The sequence below is a fragment of the Grammomys surdaster genome, unplaced genomic scaffold (assembly GCF_004785775.1).
Source record: "Grammomys surdaster isolate TR1022 unplaced genomic scaffold, NIH_TR_1.0 225, whole genome shotgun sequence".
Lineage (NCBI taxonomy): Eukaryota > Metazoa > Chordata > Mammalia > Rodentia > Muridae > Grammomys > Grammomys surdaster.
In genome coordinates, this window is record NW_021604670.1 from 6610401 (window position 1) to 6618045 (window position 7645).

Consider the following 7645-nt stretch of genomic DNA (forward strand, 5'->3'; position numbering starts at 1 on the left):
ATGAGGGTGGGCCTGCTGTCGTCACTTCTCTTCTGAAGATAGCCCACCTCAGCTTAGCTGCATCTGTGTGTGAAGTTGGCAGATTTGCCTAGTAGTGGTGACAAGGTCCTAACCAATTCGGGCTTCTGTATTTTCTCTCTGAATGTGAGAAGTGCAGAGGTAACAAGCAGTTGGAGGTAGGTCAGAAATACACTCTTGCCCATGACTTGACAAGTTGAACAAGAGGGTGTGAGGCTTGACCACGCTCAGTTAATTCAATCTAGCCTATGAAAGGCACACTAAAGACTTCTTATGACAGCCAAGGTTAAAAGAAGAGTCAAGTATTGACAAGAATATTCAGTAACGGCAACTCTTGTTCACTGTTCCCCAAAGAACTGTAGGCTGCTTTGGAAAGCCACTGGGAGTTTCTTAAAAAGGAAAACATATGCCAAACATCTGATTCAACAAGTCCTCTCCCAAATAAATGCTGTATCTATACATTTTTCTCTAACTCTGTTGCAATGCCTGTTGACTTTCAAAATGAGCTCTTCCCTGAATCCTTTCATTCTCCATGTTGTTTTTAAAATGCCAGTTTAATTGGCTTAAGTCTCCTAGAGTTAATAGTTTTAAGCAAACACCAGTGCAGGACCAGAAGAGCCATACAGCTTTCCACTAATTAATAGGATTGAGTTAATTACTTAACTCATTCATTGATTTGATGGAGAGTACTCCAGAAATGTGTTCCCACCAAAGCACCTCTCCGTTCAGCACACTGCTTCAGTTGCTGTTGTTTGAAATCCCTGCTGTTGCACAACTCCTTGTGCAAGTGCTCTTAGAATGCCCCCAAGCACAGTCTAAATCATGTTCCATCATAATTAATTTAAAGTAAATACAACTCACTCAAAAATAAAAAAACAAAACACACTGCGAGAATAGGTCTTCCAGTCACATATAGCTGATAAACAATTCGTACCAACAAAGACTCCAAAACATCAATGGTATAAAAGCAATATGACCCACTTAAAATGAACAAGATTTTGAACCACCACTTCACCAAAGAAGTTACATGGCAGGTACAACAAGAGGGTGTGAGACTTGACAAGGTTCAGTTAATTCAATCTAACCTACAAGAGGCACATTACAGACTTCTTATAAAGGCCAAGGTTGAAAGAAGAATCAAGTATTGGCAAGAATATATAGTAACTGCAACTCTCCTTCACTGTTCCCCAAATAAGAACAGTAGGCTGATTTGGAAAACTATTTGGGAATTTCTTTAAAAAATATAGATAGATAGATAGATAGGTAGGTAGGTAGATAGATAGATAGATAGATAGATAGAGATATATCAAACATCTTATTTAACAACTCCTCTTTCAAATAAATGCTTTATCTAACAAAGAATTCAACATAAATATTCTAGGAGCTTTATAATAGTCTGAAACTAGTAACAAACAAACCACATATTCCAAATGGATGAATAATTAATAATTAGATCCATATAATGAAATGCTGTTTAGCAGGGACAAAAACCATGAATCACCAGTAGATGCAGCCACATTAATGAGTCTCTAAATAATAATGCTGAATATAAAAAGACTGTCCAACTAGATGGTTGACCACACTCCAGGGATGCCCCCACACCCAAGAGTGAATTTTAAAATCAGGACACAGAGTTGGGTTGGGTAGGGCAGTAGGGTCTGAGAATAGAGGAGTTAACATGATCAAAATACTTTATATCGAATTTGAAAAAACACAATATTATTTTTTTAAAAAAAGTGGTCCAAAAGGAGTAAACTCTGTATCAATCTACTTCTAGAAAGAAAAACTAATCTACATGCCATAAAAATGGATTGATGGTTACCTGGGAATTTGGGGTAGTTGCATCAAGGAGTGAAACCATGTGAGACATAGAGCCTTGGGACATGGATGGTCACCAGCTCAATTGTGGTAACGGTTTCAGAAAGTACGTGCTTGCCAAGACTTAACAAAGCATTTGTCTTAGATACATATAGTTCATTGTGTCAGTTTTACTTTTTACTGAATTCAAGTTCTGTTGTGCAAGTACAAACACAACACACACATAGGCCACACATACACAGCACAGATACAACACACAACATACTACAGACACAACACACCACATACACACACCCTCCACATACCACACACAAACACTACAAACCACACACCCTATAGACCCTATAGAGCTATAGACCCACCACACACACAAATGCCATACATGCATCCTACATGCACACCACACATATACAACACAAACACACATACATAACACATAAACACAGAAAAAACACTATATCCTTTATATATACACACCACAGACACACAAACACCACATACACACACATACACACACACACCACTCAACCACATTGTATTTATATCTATTCAAACATCCTCCCCCCACCTCTCCCTCTCAATCTATCTCAGTCTCTGCCCCCCTCTTAGTTAATGTGAATACTGCTACTGTGAACATAAGCATACAAACACTAGTTCAAGTCCCATCTTTTACTTCTTTGCAATGCATGATCCGAAGGAAAACTGTTGGATCATGTAAGCTCATCATGACGCAAATATAACAGTGATAAATAATATTTCTTTTTTTTTTTTTTCGAGACAGGGTTTCTCTGTGTAGCCCTGGCTGTCCTGGAACTCACTCAGTAGACCAGGCTAGCCTTGAACTCTCGAACTCAGAAATCCGCCTGCCTCTGCCTCCCAAGTGCTGGGATTAAAGGCGTGCACCACCACCGCCCAGCAAGGAATTACTTTCTGCAATAGATTCTGCTGAAAGATGTCTTAGGGACATCAGATAAATAATTTACATAATCTTCTTGGTAGCCTTTCAGGCATCTTTGTAAATAAGGAAACCAAGAGAGGCACAGTGAGGCTCAGCAGGCTGCATCGGCTGGCAAAAACCAGAGGCATCATTGTACCAGAGGTCATACACTGCTACTGTCTAGCTCCAAGTCAATTGATATCTTCGCTCATCTACAAAGCACTGTCATAGTTGTGGGGATGGGGTATAAAGTTCTACTACCCAGTGGCTCACGCTGCAGTTTTACAGTCCCTGGCTTTGCGCCAAGAGTCATACTAACCACTAGGAGCTTGTTCAGCCCCATCACAGAAGGGGCTGCTTCCATTCCCATTCAGAAGAGCAGTTCCCCTTCCCTCTCCAGGGATAGGAGCTAGAAATTCCCATCTCTTTCTGCTCCTTCCCCCTCTACTCTGAAGGTTCTGGGAGGTAACCGTCTGCACTGAGTCATCACACTCCCTGGCTGGCTGCATTTCCTTCTTTCAACCATGCCAGTTTTATCCTGCACAAGCATGAAACCTCTGCGTGCAGTTTCCTTTTCAAGTCTGACCCACGCTGCTTTCGTTATCTCATGGGAATGTTAAAGAATGAGAATGAGCTTCGCTGTTCTGTAGAGAGACATAACACATTTCTCTTTCCCTTCACTTCCTAATGGATTAGCTCATTTTATGTGTTCGCAGAAAAAATCCAGAGATCAGACAACTTTAAAAGCAGAAAATGACCTACTAATCTTAGGAATGAATAAGAAGCTATGATTTTAAAGGTTCAAATGTTTAAAAAAAGAAAAGCTGTGTATACTTTGTTGACAAAAGCCCAGAATATGGGGTAATACAAATCTGAGAGCTGATGGGCTCAGCCACTTGCTAAGTGGATCATATTGGAGACATCATGTAAATTAGAAATAATACTACCCCCAAGCTCTTCAGGGTTGCTGTGAGAAGCCAGTAGGCTGTCTGATTCAGTCCAGTACAGATCCAACAGAAAATGTCCAATGTTTAACTTCAAAGCAAATAAAGATTATGGGAATTTCTTGACATCAAATTAGACATGCTTTCTAGAGCACCCTTCCTGAAATCAAGTCCCAAATAATCAGGTTGCTGATGAAGAATTGTTGTCACATGAAATCTACATAAATGTCACTTTTACCAAAATGGCAGATGTTAGGAAAGTATTCATATATTGAACATGTGTGATAACACTCATGGGTAGTGCTTTCCTGGAATTCCAATTTCGATATGTGGCTACTTAAAAAGCAAGGCCAGCTATTTCAAGTGTGTGGAATGTCAAGGTAAAGGTGGATAAAGGATGGATCCAGGTGTGGGGAAGCATGAGCAGGAAGGAGAACAATGTGGCACTTTTCACATGGTACTAGACACCTGTTTCTGCCAAGCAGCATCAGGGCCAGCAGTTATTCCTGTGAGAGCCGGGCAGATCCCTAACTCACTGATTGGACATTTGTCCTGCCTGAGCCTCTTGTTGGTATCTCATTCCCACAAACAGTAATCAGAAATAGACATGTGTTCCCAAAATAGGACGTAATAGGATAGGCCAAAATCATGCTAGGATGCTGGAGGAAGAAGCACTAACAGTGTTAACTCTTAGGGTCAGGTTGCCACATCCAGCTTGCAGCCTGTGCTTGGTTGGCCTCTAGGTGGTGCCCTTCTATGGCGGGCCTGATTAATGAAAACCAGCTCAAAAGGACAGACGAGGGAAAGACACATGCATAAAAATACTGTTTAGATGTGTCTGAAGCAGATAAATTTCACAGTATGTTTGCACTGAGTCTGAAAATAGTAAAGGGGTCTGTAAATAATATATAGAACTTATGGACCCAGGCAATGACCCATCTTTCAGTATAACCCAAGATTTATGAGAATTACTCCATAGGCCTACCTTTCAAAGTATTGAGAGGAGTTCTAACTCATGCCTGGAAGGGCCACTACTTGCCCCGTTTCCATGAACTGATGCTTGTGCAATAATCGAATTCAAGGATTCGTGGAGCAACCTTTGGCCCTTCCCTATTGAATATTTTAACCTGGGGTACAGTAGAACACCTAAAGAAAGATGACTAGGGCTTTCACTTTAACTGACCTCTTTATTTATTCAGATAATATGTAGTAGAAGCACATAGCTATGTCATTCTAACGAAATTCAACCAACATTTCCTCAGTGCAAGCAGTACCCGATGCTGTGTCAGCTCTGAGCTCACACAGATAAGCAGATACAGGCACTCTATTCAAGAAGATCATTTCCACAAGGAAACAGATGTGTCTAAACTTGGAAGCTTGATAAACACCAGCAATTTCCTGCAGAAACCCTGCGGAGAGCGACTCCATCTATCTGATAGGATCTGACCAGACTTATAAAGGTGAGATTTGAACTAGGACTCAAACCTGTACTAACATTTCAAATGAAAAGATAAGAGTAAAGAGCATCATGGTAATTCAGGAAATGTCATAAAGTATGGTACTACAAGAAAGCAGGGACGGGGTAAGAACAGGCAGAAGTAGAGTTGAAAATTAAAGTTGGGATGCATGCTGAAGGCCTAGCAAGCTGGGTTTTTAAGTGGCATGGTCATACCTTCATTGTGGACAGGAGCCTTGGGTAGATGGAAAGAGGGCAAGACTGGGAAATAGAGAGATTGCTGAGGAGCTGGGACAAAAACTTAGTGGCTTGAATCAAGACTGAGAGTGAGTTTGTAGACACCTATCACTGGGTCTGGTTTTTGTAAACCTCTCAGTTTTCATCTGAGCTTCCTTTTTTCACAGACACAATACAGTATCACCATTCTCAGATGGCCAATGTTTGAAGGGACTGAAAGTGCAGTTCTTCATCAGACCAGAAGCAGCAGCTGATGCTACTGCTCAGTAACTCCCATGCTCTCAGAACCTTCAAGAATGCTATCAGGGTGTCTCTGCAGCAGAGATATTCCAGAACTGGCTGGGCCTAAGAAATCACTTGAGGAGCTTAACACAGATTGATTTCTTTCCCATAAATGTGAACTTTAGACCACCACAGGGCATTGCTTCTATTAGATTTCAATTGTTTTCCAAACAACAGTAGAAAGCCTTCCCATTCCATGGAGGATATCATCAAACTTTCTACTGACTGTTAAGGAGGTGTACCTGATTTCTAGGCTGTTGTAACAGAGTCCCCCAAGTTGGTAGCATAGAAAAGCAGAAACATCCAGCCTCACAGTCCTGGGAGATAACCGTCTTAGAGCAAAGTGTTGGAAGGGTTGCCTCTCTCTAAGGGCTGTGAGGATATTTTGTGCCTCTCTCCTAACTCCTGGAGGTTTGGTGATAATCTGTCTATCATGTCATCCCTGTGTGTATGTGTCCCCTAATCTCTCCCTTTATACGAGGGTAGTGCTTCTCTTGGTCCACCCTTTCCAGCAGGACTCATCCAAATTCACCTTCAACAACCCTATTTCCACAGGTCAAAGCGGTGAAGTACTGGGGGCTCACACTTCAGCATGTGGGTGGTGAGCAGACAATTCAACCAGTACCACAGGGAGGAGACAGCTTTGGTCTTCTTCCTGGACATCACTTTGTGTGTCCACTCTTCTGTTTGGTTTTGTCCAGAGAATTCCTCCAGTCACTTCAGCTTCCTCTGTCTGCAGCAGCAGGAAGCTAGAGCACAGACTACATTGATGCTCCTTAAAATGATGCAATGACCCCATTTGGTTTCATTTTGAAAAACAAACAACTGCTACAGAGCTCTTCAAAAGATGCTAAAATCACCCCCTCACTCATGGTTGCTATAAACTTTGTAAATAGCTTAAAATACAGTTGGCTTGACTGTCTATGTTGGGTATGTGGGAATCTTGATACCAGTTGAAGAAAGACAGGCCACACCAGGGAGGGGTCCTGTGGGGTACAACATGATCTTTGCTAAACTCTGACATAGCATTGAGTTTCATAGCTTAGTATTGGTCCTAAACCACACCCTTAAAGTAATAAATGTGGTCTACACGAGGAATTCATTTTCTTTCTATTTCTATTTATCTATATTTTTCATTTTTGTGGCCTAATTGGATTTACTAAACTCAAAGAGCTCAAGCTTTCTGAGCCATATTCTGGTGGTTTCTCTGATTGAAAAAAATTTTTTTCTTTCTTCCAAATTGCTTCATTTTAAATCTTTAGTTTTACCCCAAGTTCCTGTTTGCTTGTAAGGAGAGTGTGGTGGGCAGTGACATATTTCATCTGCTACTTACTTGTGAAGTATTTTTCCCAAACATGCCTGGTGTGTAATAGGTGCTCAACAAATGGTAGCACTCCATCCTCTCTTTGGGAAATTATTATTTATTATTCTCTTTATGAAACACAGCAGTGTCTATCACAAAGAACCCAATCCTTCTGCCAAAGTAGAATCCTACGAAGTCCAGGTTAGATTGAACACATATTCTTTTCTATGTAGTTTAGAACAGCAATGCGGTAATTCCATTATTTAGGCAATAAAATGCCATGTCCGTAGGTATCAAATATGTATTTGTAGAATGAGACAATGGCCTAGACTCCTGACTTTGGACATCATGTCCAAGAAGCTCGTCATTTCTCATCACATAATTCCACAGATGTTGTTGCCTAGACTCAACCTACTGATGGAAAACTCAATGGGTTTGTGCCCCACCCTGGACTTCCAGGCTGACCACACTCCCTATACAACCATATGAGAATGTACATGCATGTGAACTTAAACAGAGAGTGGGGGAGGGAGAGGGAGAAGGAGAGGGAGGAGAGGGAGAGGGAGGAGAAGGAGAGGGAGGAGAGGGAGAGGGAGGAGAGGGAGAGGGAGGAGAGGGAGAGGGAGGAGAGGGAGAGGGAGGAGAGGGAG